This window comes from Delphinus delphis, chromosome 10, assembly GCF_949987515.2.
Source record: "Delphinus delphis chromosome 10, mDelDel1.2, whole genome shotgun sequence".
Classification (NCBI taxonomy): domain Eukaryota; kingdom Metazoa; phylum Chordata; class Mammalia; order Artiodactyla; family Delphinidae; genus Delphinus; species Delphinus delphis.
In genome coordinates, this window is record NC_082692.2 from 13,362,512 (window position 1) to 13,379,300 (window position 16,789).

Below are 16,789 nucleotides of genomic sequence, written 5' to 3' on the forward strand. Positions count from 1 at the left end.
AAAGAGAATGTGTACTGTCATGGAAGATCCTCAGTTTATTAAATGAGATAACATGGAGCACAACCCTATATATATTTTTAAGAAAGAAATATGTATATCAATACATATACATGAAAATATATAAGAAAGTATCTGAAATGATCAATTTCACAGTGGTTTCCTCTGAGTAAAGGCATGGTACTAGAATAGGGGAGTGCAAAGGAAACTTTCAGTTTTCAGTTTTTTTCCTTCTATATTTTATACACTTTAACAAAGAGAATCATTTACAACCGTGTGACTGTTTTTAACAGAAAATCAAGAGGTGGCCCGTGGAAGTTGCCACAGGTTCATCGGGAATATGTTCATGAATGTTGTCTTGAAAGAAAGCTTCTGTTTTCCTCCACTGCTCCTACTCCCGCCTCTTACGTCAGATGTGTGGGTTTTCCACACCAAGAAAGTCAGGCATTAACTGCCTGGAGTTAGCACAGACCCCACGGGTTACAGGCTCAGCAAGACACTTTCCCCCACTTCAGATGCCAATTGCAAGTCCAGGCCTCCAGTACTTCTGATTTTAACTCAAGGGGCCCAAGACCCTCTCCTCAGGTTTGGTAATTTGCTAGAACAGCTCATAGAACTAAGGAAAGCAGTATACTTACTGTTACTGGTTTATTACAAAGGATACAACTCAGGAACAGGCAGATACAATGATGCATAGCGCGAGATATGGGGAAGGGGTGCAGAGATTCCATGATCACCCTGGGTACATCACCCTCCCAGCACCTTGATGAGTTCACCAACCCAGAAACTCTCTGAACCCCTTCAGTTAAGATCTTTCATGGAGGCTTTATTACGTAGGAATAATTGATTAAATCATTGGCCATTAACGATCAACTCCAGCCCCTCTCCCCTCCCTGGAGGTCAGAAATTGCCAGCTCTAGTCACCTGGTTGGTTCCCCTGCAACCAGCCCCCATCCTCACAGGCTTGCCCGGGGCTTGTTATGAATAATAAGAGACACTCTTCCCTTTATTGCTTTGGAGCTGATTTCAGGAACTAGAGACAAACCCCAAATATTATAACAAAAGATACTCCTACTCCTCTGTTACTTAGGAAGTTATCAAGACAAGAGTTTTAGGAGCTCTGTGCCAAGAACTGGGGACAAAGACCAAATATATCTTTTTTATTACATCACAATGTCCTCATCAATGAATTGGATCCAAGGACTACGAAGTAGATTTGTAATTGTTAGAAACAACCAAATCCAGATCCCAGTCACCATCGAGAGAGGTCTCTTGTGGTGTTCCAGAACTCTCTGTCTGGTCCTATTTTAAAAATATATGTAGGGACTTCCCTGGCGGTCCAGTGGTTAAGACTTCACCTTCCAGTGCAGGGGGTTTGATCTCTGGTCCGGGAGATAAGATCCCACATGGCTCGCAGCCAAAAAACCAAAACATAAAACAGAAGCAATATTGTAACAAATTCAATAAAGACTTAAAAAAAAACGGTCCACATCAAAAAAAAAATCTTAAAAAGTATATGTACCTATGACCTTCATAGGAAAAGGAAAAAGCACTTTATCAATTTTTCAAATGATGTGAGGCTAGAAAAATAGCTAATTGTTTTGGTGATAAAACCAGGAATTCAGAAATAACTCGACTATCTGGAAATGATCAAATCTAAGAAAATGAAATTGATTTGGGATAAACATAATGTCCTACCCTTAAATTTAAAAATCCAACAACACAAGTTAAAAATGGAGGAAACATGGTTTAATAAAATCTCATTTAAGAAGACAGGAATTTTGGCTGATTGACCCTCCAACTGATCTAAGAATATAATTTGTCTGCCACAGACATTTGATTACATAGTTGCAAGAAGGTTCTTCAACATCCAAATTAGAACCAAAGAGGGGAACTTTCAACAAGATAAATCTCAGGTCAATATAAGGAAAATCTTTAGCCTGTCTAACAGTAAATGGATTGTTTTGTGAGACTTGTATTCTCCATCCTTGGAGATGTTCCGGCAGAGACCAAGCTACCTCTTGCTGTAGATGAAGTAGAAAATCATCAGATAGACAACCTTTAAGACCCATTATAGAATTCTAAAAATGTATAATTTTATGACATGAATTAACAATCAACTTGTGATTTTTAATGTTTAAAAACAAGATGTGATATCTTAAATATTTTTATTTATTTGATCAATTCTATCAAAAATGATAGTCTTATGATAGGCATAGTAAGTATAATTGGTGTTCCAGGGGTTTTCTGTCTCACTGAATATGGTGCACAGTTCTTTACTAAGGGTACCTCCTTAAATTCTCAACCTGAAAGAGATGATGAACATCTAGTCTAGAACAATCTCATTGAAGATGAAATAGAATTGTGTGCCTGAAGCATATAGAATCCTTTGTGCTCAAATTCAGTCTCACCCCAGTGAGGGTGAGGGTGAGGGTGAGTAGAGCTCCTTTGCATTCCTTCACCCTCTCTCCTGGCTACAATCATGCAAGGGCACCTCGTGTCAAGGATGGCTGCTTACCATTTGAGATACTGGCAGTAGTGGTGCAGCAATTGCCCTACCATATTTATACACTCTGACAGTGGGTTTTGGTGATATTTAGGAAATAAAAGTCCTCACTCCTAGGCAATAATGTGAGCTTTCTGGCCAGAAGACTTCCATGTTTCCCTTACACAAAACTACTGTGCCATGAATTTATTTTTTAACCATCCCCCCCATCCAAAAATTAAATTACCTCAATATTTTCATGGCTTTATTTTTGTTGGCCATAAAATTGCTATTGGCTGCCTTGGTGTTTGTGTTGGCATCAGTGGGCACGCTGATGTCAAGTTAAGGAAGAAAATAAACCTTCAAAGGAAAAAACAAATCGACCCATTTTGGGGACTCATGTTGTATATGAGAGAAGAGGAATTTGTTTCTCTGTGTGTAATGTCATTCTAAAAATTGATGCAGGTGGGCAGAAGTATGCTCATAGTTGATTAACTGCTCTCCATGAAGACAAAAAAAAAAACGCTGATTTATATATAGCATTTGCCAATTTCTATGGTGTAAATACTCCAGTCATGGTTGATTTCAGTCTACCAAAATAGATCTCACTGAACTTGGGGTTGGGAAGAGATGGGCTAATAGGCTCTGAGTCAAGCAAGTCTCTTGAATTGGAAGTGGGGAAAAAAATTTAGTTGGATATTTGGAGTAAAAAAAAAAAAAAAATGCCTGTAACATTTGACACCTATATTGAATCCTTCCTCATAAAAGGTTTTACAGAGGTATTTTAGGTTGGTTTAGGCCTGGCACATTAAAGCCGTATTTGTTTCTTTTTCCTGTCCTTTTCCAACTATTTTGATCAGCTGTTTAAATTTGCTTTCTTACTAAAAAGTATTTTAATAATGAGAACTGCAGCTATTCTAATATTTATCTTGAGGTCCTTCCCATCATTGTGAAGTTTAATCTGTATTTTCATATCAAAGAAGAAACTTTAATAACAATTAAAATTATGTGGTTATAAGAAGAAACATAATTATATATCTTTAGAGTGATTCATATACCAGGAATACCCATTCTTCCATAAAATATATACATAAGTAGTTTGATCTCATTCAATATAATGAAATCTATTATTAAGGTTGATATTCTTTATTGAAAAAGAAAAAGAGTGCCAGAAATTCTTGGCTGGATATCCTAATACCCATTCCCAATCCCTTTTCCTTGTCTTCCTGAAAACTAAATGAACTCTTACCCAGATATCCTTGTAGCTAAGCTAGAAAATTCCATGTTTAACAGGTCTGTCTAATAGGATGTAACTTGAAGCCTACTTAGAGCTTATGGGAAAAAAGGCATGGATACAACTTTCAGCATCCTCTTGCCTCCCCCTCACTTCTTTCTGAGTTTAATATGAATTAAATGCCTCAATGGCAGGCTATATTATGAGGCAACTAGCATGAGGATGAAAGCTACCATCATAAGGATGGCAAATTGGCAACGGAAAGAGATTAGATGAATTCTCACAACATAGTCAAACCATTGACTAGACCTGGAGTATATACCTCTAGATGTCTTGTTATATGAGAAAACAGCCCTATCTTTTTATAGCTTCATTGAAGCATAGTTTACATACCATAAAATTCACCTGCCATAAGTATACAATTCAATGAGGTTTAGTAAATTAGTGGAATTGTGTAACCATAACAATCCATTTTCCGCCCAGGCTCACTTTCAGTCATTCCCCATTGGTCCTTGGCAAACACTGACCAGCTCTCTGACTATAAACTTACCTTTTCTAGATATTTCATATAAATAGGATCATGCAATATGTAGTCTTTTGCATCTGGCTTCTTGCATTTACAATAATGTTTGTGAAGTTTATCGATGCTTTAGCATGTACCAGTATTTTCTTCCTTTTTAATGCCAAATACTATTCTATTTGTATATCCATTTGTCTGTTGATTGATACCTCGGTTGTTTTCAGTTTGGACACGTTACAAATAATGCTGCTAAGAAAACTTATGTATAAGTCTTTTTGTGGACCTATGTTTTCATTTCTCTTGTCTAGATTCCTAGGAGTAAAATATGGGAGTCATATGGCAAGTTTGTTTATGACTAACTTTTAAAGAAATTGCCTAATTGTTTTCCAAAGTGGCTGTGCCGTTTTACATTCCCACTGCCAGTGTATGAGCGTTCCAGGCTCTCCCTATCCTTGCCAGTACTTGATACTGTCTTTTTGATAAACATTCTTAGTAAGTTTATAAGGTGGTATCTTATTGTGGCTTTAATTTTCATTCCTCTAATGACTAATGATGTTGAGCACTTTCTCATATGCTTATTAGCCATTCATATGTCTTCTTTGGTAAAATGTCTATTCAAGTCTTTTGCCCATTTTTAATTGGGTTGTTTGTCTTCTCATTATACAATTGTAGGATCTCTTTGCAGATTCTAGGTACATGTCCTTTACCAGATATACGATTTACAGATATTTCTCTGAGTCTGTGGCTTACCTTTTCACTTTCTTAATCTTGTCTTTTGAAGAACAAGTTTTTAATTTTAATGAAGTCTAATTTATCAATTTTTTCTTTTATAGTTTGTGCTCTTAGTGTCATGTCTTATTTTTTAAAATAATTTATTATTTATTTTTTTATTTATGGGTTGCGTTGGGTCTTCGTTGCTGCATGCGGGCTTTCTCTAGTTGCAGCGAGTGGGGGCCACTCTTCGTTGTGGTGCGCGGGCTTCTCATTGCGGTGGCTTCTCAGGCTCTAGGTGTGTGGGTTTCAGTAGTTGTGGCACACGGGCTCAGTAGTTGTGGCTTGCGGGCTCCAGAGCACATGCCCAGTAGTTGTGGCGCACGGGCTTAGTTGCTCCGCAGCACGTGGGATCTTCCCGGACCAGGGCTCGAACCCATGTCCCCTGCATTGGCAGGTGGATTCTTAACCACTGCGCTATCAGGGAAGCCCTGAATTCTTTGCTAAACCAGGGGCATGAAGATTTACTCTTATCCGCTTTTATAGAGGTTTAACCATTTTAGTTCTTTTAGGACTCAGGTTCCTTTGGAGCTAATTTTTGAGTATAGTGTGAGGTAAGATTCTATGTTGGTTAAATCACTTATTTACTCCATATATTTCTTTTTTGCATCTGGATATCCAGTGGCTTCATCACTATTTGTTGAAAAGACTATCTTTTCTCTATTTAATTGTCTTGGCACGTTTGTTGAAAATCAGTTTACTACAAATGTCAGGATTTATGTCTGGACTCTCAATTCTATACCAATGATCTGTAACGGGTGGCAAAATATGGTCTGTGGGCCAAATCCAGCTCACTACCTTTTTTCTGTTGTTAATAAAGTTTTATTGAACACAGCCATTCCCACGTGTTTACATCTTGTTTGAGCTACTTTTTTACTCTGATGGCAGAGTGCCGTCATTTGCAACAGAAACCAAAAAGTCTCAAATATTTACTATATGGCACTTTATAAAGATTATTTGCTAACTCCTGAGCTATATGTTTATCCCTCTGTCAGTACGATATTCTTGATCACTGTAGCTTTATAATAAGTCTTGAAATCAGGTAGTGTGAATCCTCCAACTTTGTTCTTCTTAATCAAAATTGTATTGCTTATACTAGGCTCTTTGCATTTCCATATAAATTTTAGGATCAGCTCATCAGTTTCTTAAAAGTAGCATGCAAGATTTTGATAAGCATTGTGTTGAATCTATAGATCAATCTGGGGAGAACAACCATCTTGACAATATTAAGTCTTCCAATCCGTGAAGATGACATCTTTCCATTCATTAGATCTTTAATTTTTCTCAACAGTGCTTTTTACTTTTCAGTGTACAAGTGTTTGATTTCTTTTTGTTAAATGTATTTCTAAGTATTTTATTATTTGTGATGCTATTATAAATAAAACTTTCAGTTTTTTAAATTGTCCCTATTGTTACAATTGTATAAATATACAATTGATTTTTGCATATTGATTTTGTATTCTGTGAACTAGCTAAAATAGTTTATTGCTTCTCGTATGTATTATGGATTTTTAAAGGATTTTCTACACACAGGCTCGTGATATATGCAAATAATTTTATTTCCTTCTTCCAAACTTGGACTGGATGCTTTTTTTAAAAAAAAAAAAACTTGTTACACTGACTAGAACCTTCAATCTGATGTTGAATAAGCATGTTGAGAGTGGACTTTTTTCCCTGATATTTGGGGGAAAAAGTTGTGGCTTTTTTCCCTGATATTTGGGGGAGAGCTTTCAGTCTTTCACCATTAAGTATGGTTGTAGTTATAGGTTTTTCATAGATGTCCTTCATCAGGTTGTGGAAATTCCCTTCTATTCCTAGTTTAAGTTTTTAAAATCATAAATGGATGTTGAATTTTTTCATATGCTTTTTCTGAAACAATTGAGATAATCATGTGATTTTGGTTCCTTACTATTCTACTAATACGGTAGTCTATATTAATTGATCTTTAGTTGTCAAACCAACATTGCATTCCTGGAACACACCACACTAGGAGGTGGAATATAAATTGTTATACATTCCTGAGTTAATTTTTCTAATATTTTATTAATGCTTTTTGCATGTATGTTCATGATATTGGCTAGTTTTCTTTTCTTGTGAGGTTTCTGTCTGTTTTGTTATCAGGGTAATACTGTCTCATAGAATGAGTCGAGAGGTGTTTCCTCCTCCTCTGTTTTCTAAAAGTTGGTGAAAAACTGGTATTATTTTTAAATACTTAAATTCACCAATGAAACCAACTAGACCTGAGCTTTTCTTTGTAATATATTTCTAATTACCAATTCAGTTTCTCTTCTTGTTATAGGTATATTCAAATTTTCTATTTCTTCCTGAGTCTGTTTTCATAATTTGTGTCTGTCTACGATATTTTTCTGTTTCATCCAGGTTGTCTAATTTGTAGCTCTAATATTGTTTATAATAGTCCTTATAATCCTTTAAACTTTGATAGGGTCAGTAGTGATATCCCCTTTTTTGTTCCTGATTTTGGTAATTTGTGTCTTCTCTCTTATTTTCTTGGTAAATCTATTTGTTAGTTTTATTGAACTTTTGGTTTAATCTATTTTCTTCTTTTTTGTTGTTTTTTTTTCCTATTTCTGTGATTTTCATTCTAATCTTTATTATTCCCTTCCTTTTGCTTGCTGTGGGCTTAGTTTTCTTTTTGTAGTTTCTTGCATTGGAAGTTTAGGTTATAGATTTGAGAAATTTCTTTTTTTCTGAAATTAACACTTCTGTAGATTTGATGGTGTTTTTTTAATGAGTTCAATTTAAAATTACCAGACCAAGCATCACTTACATGCAAAACTTATACTGTAATGAAGTTGTTTGATAACAACTAATGTTGTTTAAATTACAAGTAAAGTCAAAATGTTTTGTTGACCTCCTTCTGGCAAAAGTTAAAACAAGAAAGAGGATCCGACAAGCCAATTTTCAGTGGATATATCTTCTGATCTTAAACTATAAGAGAAGAATCTAATAGAATTCTATAAGTGCCTTCTAAGGGATGAACATATTCTATTGAAATCATATGATTATAGTCTGATATCAATATTTGGTAGTACCTATCTGTTTAAAAGGACATTTTCAAAGATGAAATACAGAAAATCTCATTACAGGTCAGTATTAACAGATAAATATTTGCAATTGACTGTTATGATAGGAAACACTAAATTTAAACCTCAAACAAAATGGCATCCCCACCAAAAGAAAATCCCCACGTTCTTATTGCTAGACCGTATTACAAAAATGTTCACAATTATTGTAATTATATGTTGAATTTCATCAATAAAAATGTTTGAATTTTTTTTTGTTATATACATATGTACACAATATCTTTGATTTTGTCTCTTAGACTGCAATACTATTTGGTTCCTTACAAAAAGTTTTCCAAACCCAGCAAATTAACATCTGATATCTGCCTAGCAAATTAAAGATTTACCCTCTTTGGAAGAAGATAACATCCCCAGAGCCTCTAGAATTTTTCATACATAATATATGGCATTCAAAAAAAATTACTAGCCATTCCAAGCAATAGACATAAACACCTCAAAACTAGGAAAAAACGCAGATGGTAATAACAAAACTGGATGTGTTCCAGATACTGGAGTTACCAGGCAGGAATTTTATTCAGGCAAGAATTTTTTTTTTTTAAAAGGTGAAAAGATGGAGAATTTCACTAAGTCATTGGCATATATGAGAAAATATACCAAACATCACAAAATCCAGAAAAAAGCATACTACTTTTGTTAATTTGTGACACATCGCCATAGTGCTTTTCCCCCCAAACTTTTGGGGCTGCTTACTCTTTTATTGCCTCTTTGCATAATAACAAGTCACATTACTATTTTATATGGAGGCAATAGATATATTATTTAGTCTTTCCTCTAACATGTTGACCATTTGCTGAATTAGTAACAATTTGGATTGCTTTTTCCTCAGAAAGCACCAGACTTTGTCAGGGTAAACTATGTGAGATATGCTAAAACAATCCAATATATTGGAATACGTAAAATTTGACATCTGACATAGACAGGGGTAGGTTTTTGTTCTATAAGTGAGTACATTTTCGATAAATGTTATTTTACACCATTCTCATCAGAAGAACATGCATGGTACATTTATAATTATATACACTGTGTTATTGAGTATATTCATGACAGAAGAGAACATTAGTTTTGGTCAGATGTCAATGAGAATCACATCTTCCATTTATAATTTTACATGTTTGATGTTTGGAAGAATTTTCCACAGGCTATTTTCAACTCTCTACATTTCAAATTTTGTTTCTCTTCCACCATACATGTTCTTCCAGTGTTGTATGAACTAATTCATGTCCATGTAGTGATACAATCTCTGGTCCTGCATCTGTGTATCATGAGGTGGGGAGATTCAGCACAGTGGAGTGTAGGGATATTCCTAGCATCTCTTCTTTTTTTTTTTTTGCGGTACAGGGGCCTCACTGCTGTGGCCTCTCCCGTTGCGGAGCGCAGGCTCAGCGGCCATGACTCACGGGCCCAGTCGCTCCGCGGCATGTGGGATCTTCCCGGACCGGGGCACGAACCCGTGTCCCCTGCATCGGCAGGCGGACTCTCAACCACTGCGCCACCAGGGAAGCCCTAGCATCTCTTCTTATATCAGAACAGTTACCAATAAATTGACTATACATGAAAGTGACTATAAACCACATAAATATGCCCTTCTAAGCCTAAATTAAATGTAGCTCCAACTCAGCTTCTCTTTGGCTAGATTCCAAAATTGGATGCAATCAATTCTGTCACCACTCAAATGAGGGAAGATATAATGGAGGGAAAGTTGAGTGGAAAGAGACAATGGTCTTACTGCAGTTGAAGATATCTTATTTTTGCAACATTTACAACAATAAATTTGTAAATAAAAATAAATTTTTATTTACAAAAATAGATTTCTTTGTGAACACATTGCTGGGACCCCACCCAGGGCTTTGGAAGGGACCTAGGCAAATAGAGTGCTGTGAAGATTAAGCTTTGTTAGATAGAAGGATAAATGAGAAAAAATAATAGTTATTAGGCACTGGAGATTTGGGAACTGAGACAAATAGGGTGCAGGTATAAGAGAATATTTCCACTGTATGCCTTTTTTTATTATTTGGACATTTATATACCTATTAAAAATTAAAACGTTTTAATTGAGGCCAAATGTTATAAATTAAAAATGAGTGGCAATGACATTGAGCACTGAATACTGCCAGAAGCCTAACTTTCTGATTAAAAAGGAAAAACATCAGGAACTGACAATGATTATGAATATAACAGTCTATCCAAGAACTCTGAGGGCTGGCAATAAGCCTCAAACACTGAGCAAGTAGTGAGATAACCATTTCTCATCAACCCTCAGTCTCTCCCCTCTTCGAGGGCCTCGACAAATATTTTGCTGAGATGTAGCTAGGTATTGCATAATGTGATTTCATGTGTGCAAAAGCATGCTATTATAAATTCAGGAAGTGTAGAACTCTAAGGTTGCGCTATAGCCCAAGCCACATATGTCGATTGGGCACTTGAAATGTGGCAACTACAAATTGAGGTATGCTATAGGTATAAAATACATACAGTATTTCAAAGATTTAGTACAAATAATCTCAACTTTTTAATAAAAAATTAATTTGAATACATGTTGAAATCATACTTAGAATATATTGGATTAAATAAATTATATTAAAACCAGTTTCGCCTTTTCTATCATTTAAAATGTGACTACTAGAAAAATTAAAATTACATATGTGTTTCAACTTAAATTTCTATTGGATAGTGCTGCTCTAAAAGCACACTTTCCTTGCTCCTCCAGTTTGTAGGACTGCTGAGGATATAACTTGGCATACCTATGCCAGTTTTATCACTTTAAAAGAGAAAGTTAACTTTCAAAATATCAAGAGCTAAAAAACTCCCAGAATGAGAAAATGACATATCTATCACTACAATTGAATAGATCCATTGAAGTGTTATATAATCACATTGTTTCACAAGATTGAAATCATCTCAAGAATTTTCTTTAAAGTAATAAGTAGTTTCTCCAAATAGTTCATTCTAGTTTTTTAAATTACCAGTTCACTTTATGCCTCTCTAAAATATCTTAATTTCCATAAAATGAGAATGATGGACTTCCATAATCTTTAAAAATAATGTTATAAGGAAAAAGCTATGAGCAAGAAAAAGACACATACAGAAGAAATCACTCAGAGTTCTTCAATAGTCAAAATTATTTATTAAGGTAAATATTGTACTGGCTCATCCTTCAGTATCAGCCAGTCTACAGATCAAAATTTATGTGGGATGGTTCAACATGTGAAAATCAATTGGTGTAATACAGCACATTAACTGAATGAAAGAAAAATTATATGATCATCTCAATTGATGCAGAAAAAGCATTTGAAAAAATTCACACTTTCATGATGAAAACACTCAAGAAACTAGGAATAGAAGGAAACTACCTCAGCAACATAAAGACCATATATGAAAACTAACAGCCAACATCATAGTCAAGGATAAAAGACAAAGTGTTTCCTCTAAGCTCAGGAACGAGCAAGGATACCCACTTTTGCCACTTCATTTCAACAAAGTACTGGAAGTTCTAGACAGAGCAATTAGGTAAGAAAAAGAAATAAAAGACATCCAAATTGAAAAGGAAGAAGTAAAATGATCTCTGTTCATAGATGACATGATCTCATATGTAGAAAACCCTAAAGATCACACACACACACACGCACACAACTGTTAGAATTAATAAATGCAGCAAAGTTTTAGGATACAAAATCAACACTCAGAAATCAGTTGCATTTCTATACACCAACAATGAACAATCTAGAAAGATAATTAAGAAAATAATTTCATTTGCTGTAGCATCGATAATAATAAAATACTCAGTTATAAACTTAACCAAGGAGGTGAAAGACTTGTACACTAAAAACTACAAAATATTGCTGAAAGAAATTAGAGAAGACACCAATAAATAGTAAGACATCCCATGTTCATGAATTGGAAAAATTAATATTGAGATGTCAATACTACCTGAATCAATCTACAGATTCAATGTAATCCCTATCAAATTCCCAATGATTTCTTTTTCCAGGAATAGAAAAATTCATCCTAAACTTCATCTGGAATCTCAAGAGACCTAGAACAGTTAAAAAAAAAAAAAATCTTGAGAAACACAACGTTGGAAGTTTCACACTTCCTGATTTCAAAACTTAACTACAGCAAAGATACAATAATTAAAACAATGTGGTACTGGCATAAAGACAGACATAGATACTAGTAGAATAGAGCTGAGAGCCCAGAAATAAACCCTCACACATATGGTCAAATGATTTTCAACAAGAGTACCAAGACCATTCAATGGGGAAAGGACAGTGTTTTTCAAAAATGGTGCTGGGAAACTGGATAGCCACATGAAAAAAAAAATGCTGTTAAACTTTTGCATTACTCCATATACAAAGATTAACCCAAAGCTTGCTAATTCTAGAATATTTTCATCAACCCCCAAAAGAAACCCCATACCCATTAACAGTCATTCCCCATTTTGCTCTCCCCCTGGCAACCACCAATCAACTTTCTGCCTCTGTGGATTCCTATTCTGGACATTTCATATAAGTGAAAGTATACAATATCTGGGCTTTTGTGTCTGGCTTCTTTCACTTAGCATAATATTTTCAAGGTTCATCCACACTGTATTTTGTGTCAGTACTTCTTCTCTGAATAATATTATGTTGTATGGATATACCACATTTTGTTTATCCATTCATCCTTTGGTAGCCATTTAGGCTGTTTCCACCTTCTGGATATTATGAATAATGTTGCCAAGAAAATTAGCAAACAAGTTTTTATGAAACTATTTGTTTTCATTTCTCTAGGAGTGGAGTGTGTCTGTCTTTTTTATTTTAGCCATCCTTGTGAGTGTGAAGTGGTAATTTTTTGTGATTTAATTTGCATTTCCCTATACAGTAGTGTCACTGAACATCTTTTCATATACTTATTGGCCATTTGTATATCTTATTTAGAGAAATGTCTACTCAATCTGGTTATTTTTATTTTGATTTGGGTTATTTGTCTTTTTATTGTTGAGTTGTCAGACTTATTTTTTTTATCGAAGTATAGTTGATTTACAATGTTGTGTTTATTTCTGCTGCACGGCAAAGTGATTCATTTATACATATATATACATTCTTTTTTATATTCTATTCCATTATGGTTTATTACAGGATATTGAATATAGTTCCTTGTGCTATACAGTAGGACTTGTCGTTTATCCATTCTATATATACCAGTTAGCATCTGCTAACTCCCAGTCCCTCCCTCCCCCATCCCCCTCCCCCTATGCAACTACATGTCTATTCTCTATGTTTGTGAGTCTGTTTCTGTTTTGTAGTCAGGTTCATTTGTGGCATATTTTAGATTCCATATGTAAGTGATATCATATGGTATTTGTCTTTCTCTTTGTGACTTCACTTAGTATGATAATTTCTAGGCCCATCCATGTTGCTGCAAATGGCATTATTTCACTCTTTCTATGGCTGAGTAGTATTCCATTGTATATATGTACCACATCATCTTTAACCATTCATCTGTCAATGGACATTTAGATTGTTTCCATGTCTTGGCTATTGTGAATAGTGCTGCTATGAACATAGGGGTGCACGTATCTTTTTGAATTAGAGTTTTGTCTGAATATATGCCGAGGAGTGGGATTGCTGGATCATATGGCAACTCTATTTTTAGGTTTTTGAGGAAACTCCATACTGTTTTCTATAGTGGCTACACTAATTTACATTCCCACCAACAGTGTAGGTGGGTTCCTGTTTCTCCACACCCTCTCCAGCATTTGTTATTTGTAGACTCCAGACATCTTTATATATCTAGATGCTAGACCTTTATCAGATATATGAGTTGCAAATATATTCTGTTCTCTGAGTTGTCTTTTCATTTCTCAATAGCATTCTTTGAAGCACAAAACATTTGGATTTTGATGAAGTTTAATTTTTTGTTTTTTTGGTTGCTTGTGCTTTTGGTGTCATACCTAAGAAAACATTGCCTAATCTGAAGTCTTAAAGATTTATGCTTATGATTTATTCTAATAGTTTTATAGCTTTATATCTTATATTTAGGTTTTTGATCTATTTTGAGTTGATTCTTATATATTGTGTGAAGTGGAGGTTTAAATTCATTCTTTTGCATATGTTTATCCAGTTTCCTAGTAGTATCCAGTTTCAAGTTGGTTGAAAAGACCATTCTTTCTCTGTTGAATTGTGCTGTCACTCTTGTCACAAATCAATGAATCAAAAATGTAAAATTTTTTGTGGACTTTTCATTCTATCATTGGTCTATATATCTAGCCTTATGCCAGTACCATATTATCTTTATTTCTGCCACTTTTTAGTAAGTATTGAAATCAAGAAGTGTGCAAACTCCAACTCTGTGGTTTGTAAGATTGTTTTAGGTATTATGAGTTGCAATTCCGTAAAGAATTTTAGTATCAGCTTTTCAATCTCTAAAAACTAGACAGTTGGGATTCTGATAGGGATTATGTTGAATCCATAGATTTAATTGGGGAAATTGCCATCTTAACAATATTTTTTTAATCCATGAATATGGAATATCTTTTCATTTACTTAGATACTCTGTAATTTCTTTCAATAATGTTTTATAGTTTTCAGTATACAAATCTTATACTTCTTTTGCTAAATTTATTTCTAAACATTTTATTGTTTTTGATACTATTATAAATAGAATTGTTTCCTTAATTTCATTTCCAGATTTTCCATTGCTAGAAATAAAATAGATATTTTTGTATATTAATACTGTATCCTTCAACCTTGTTGAACTCATTTATTAGCTCTAATCATTTATGTGTGTGTATTTCTTAAGATGTTTTATATACATAATCATGTCATCTTCAAATGGAGATAGTTTTACTACTTCCTTTTCAATCTAGGTTTTTAAAATTGCATTATTGCTCTGATTATAACCTTCATTATAATAATGTTGAACAGAAATAGTCAGAACAGACATCTTTGTCTCTTTCTGATCTTAGAGAGAAAGCTTTCAGTCTTTCCCCATTAAGTATAACGTGAGCTGTGGTTTCTTGTAGATGCCCTTTATCAAGTTGAGGAAGTTCCCTTCTACTCCTAGTTTGTTGTATGTTTTTATTATAAGGGGAGTTGGATTTAGTCTAATGCTTTTCCGGCATCTATGGAAAGGATCATGTGCTTTTTGTCCTTTGTTCTATTTATATGGTGTATTACATTGATTTTCTTATGTTGAACCAAGCTTGCATTCCTGGGATAAATCATCCAAGGTTATGTATGCTGTTAGATACAATTTACTATTTTTTTGTTGTTGTTGGGGATTTTTTAATCTATATTCACAAGGGATATTGGTCTGTAGATTTCTTGTTTGGGGGCTTTCTTTGTCTGCTGTTGGTATCAGGTTAATCCTGACTTCATAGAATGAGCTGAGAAATATTCTCTCCCCACCCTATTTTCTAAAAGAGTTTGTGAAGAATTTGTGTTATTTGTATTTGTATTGATCTGTATTTAAACTATTTGATAAAATTAATCATTGAAATGACCAGAAATTAAACTTAATTTTCAGAGTTCTGAAATATTTTATTCTGAAAAATTTTCAAGTGTTCACATTGCTTTTATGGAGGAAAGGATTTTTTTTTTTTTTTTTTTTTTTTTTTTGCAGTATGCGGACCTCTCACTGTTGTGGCCTCTCCCGTTTTGGAGCACAGGCTCCGGACGCGCAGGCTCAGCGGCCATGGTTCACGGGCCCAGCCGCTCCGTGGCATGTGGGATCTTCCCGGACCGGGACACGAACCCACGTCCCCTGCATCGGCAGGCAGACTCTCAACCACTGAGCCACAAGGGAAGCCCAGGAAAGGATTTTTGAAGGTCCTACTCTGCCATTGCCACTGGCATTCATTTCATTTTTTATTATGCTACAGAATCAGTTAACCAATGTCAAGTGTTTCAATTAGAAACCCACATTTCACATATTTAGTTCTAGATTTACTCCTCAAGTTCCTAAAATATCATCCAAACCTCCTCAGTACTAAGATGACAAATGTACATTCCCTAGACATGGAGGTTTTCTCAAATGGAAATTTCTTTCTAGATTAAATTTCTTGAATCTTAAAGTGTGATGACTCTTTGCTAAAGGTGTTACTTTTCATTTGAAAGCAAATTTTAAAAAACTTTTAAAACTATAAAACACTATAATATATGAGATGATATTAACATCATCACCACTTATGTGATAGTCATTTCACTGCATCCTAGTTATATTGCTTTTATTTTTTTAAGAAAAATAGAACTTCACATTGGAGCTGAATTTAACAATCTGATTATCAATTTAGGGTCACCAATCAATGATCCAGTCCATGTTTATTGACAGTAAGATAAAGCTCAGATGGACATTAAAATTTAAATATTCCTGAGTGACAGCATCCGTTCACTTGACATAGATACCTATCTTTCTGTTGACCTCAGCAGTCTGAGTTTTAACCTTCATCTCTGTGGCTTCCATTGCTGCAAAGTCTTCTCCCTGAATAAGACACGTATGAGCCCAATCTCTGAAATTACTCACAGTGGGAAAGGCATAGCTGTTCTGGAAAGGAGTTCTGATTCTGAGCTAAGATGTTGCCATGTTTAGCCTCTCAATTTACCATTCTATTTTTCTCTTTTCTGAGTTCTTTTTACCGACTGTCACCATTTTCTGACAATTCACTTTCCATGACTTTCTATAGGTTGACTTCTACCCCC

The 16,789-nt window shown here is 34.6% G+C and overlaps 1 pseudogene; it reads left to right on the forward strand.

Annotated features, from left to right (window-relative positions):
* Window positions 1-16,789, forward strand: part of LOC132432963 (S-formylglutathione hydrolase pseudogene) — a 43,163-nt pseudogene that overhangs the window by 23,832 nt on the left and 2,542 nt on the right.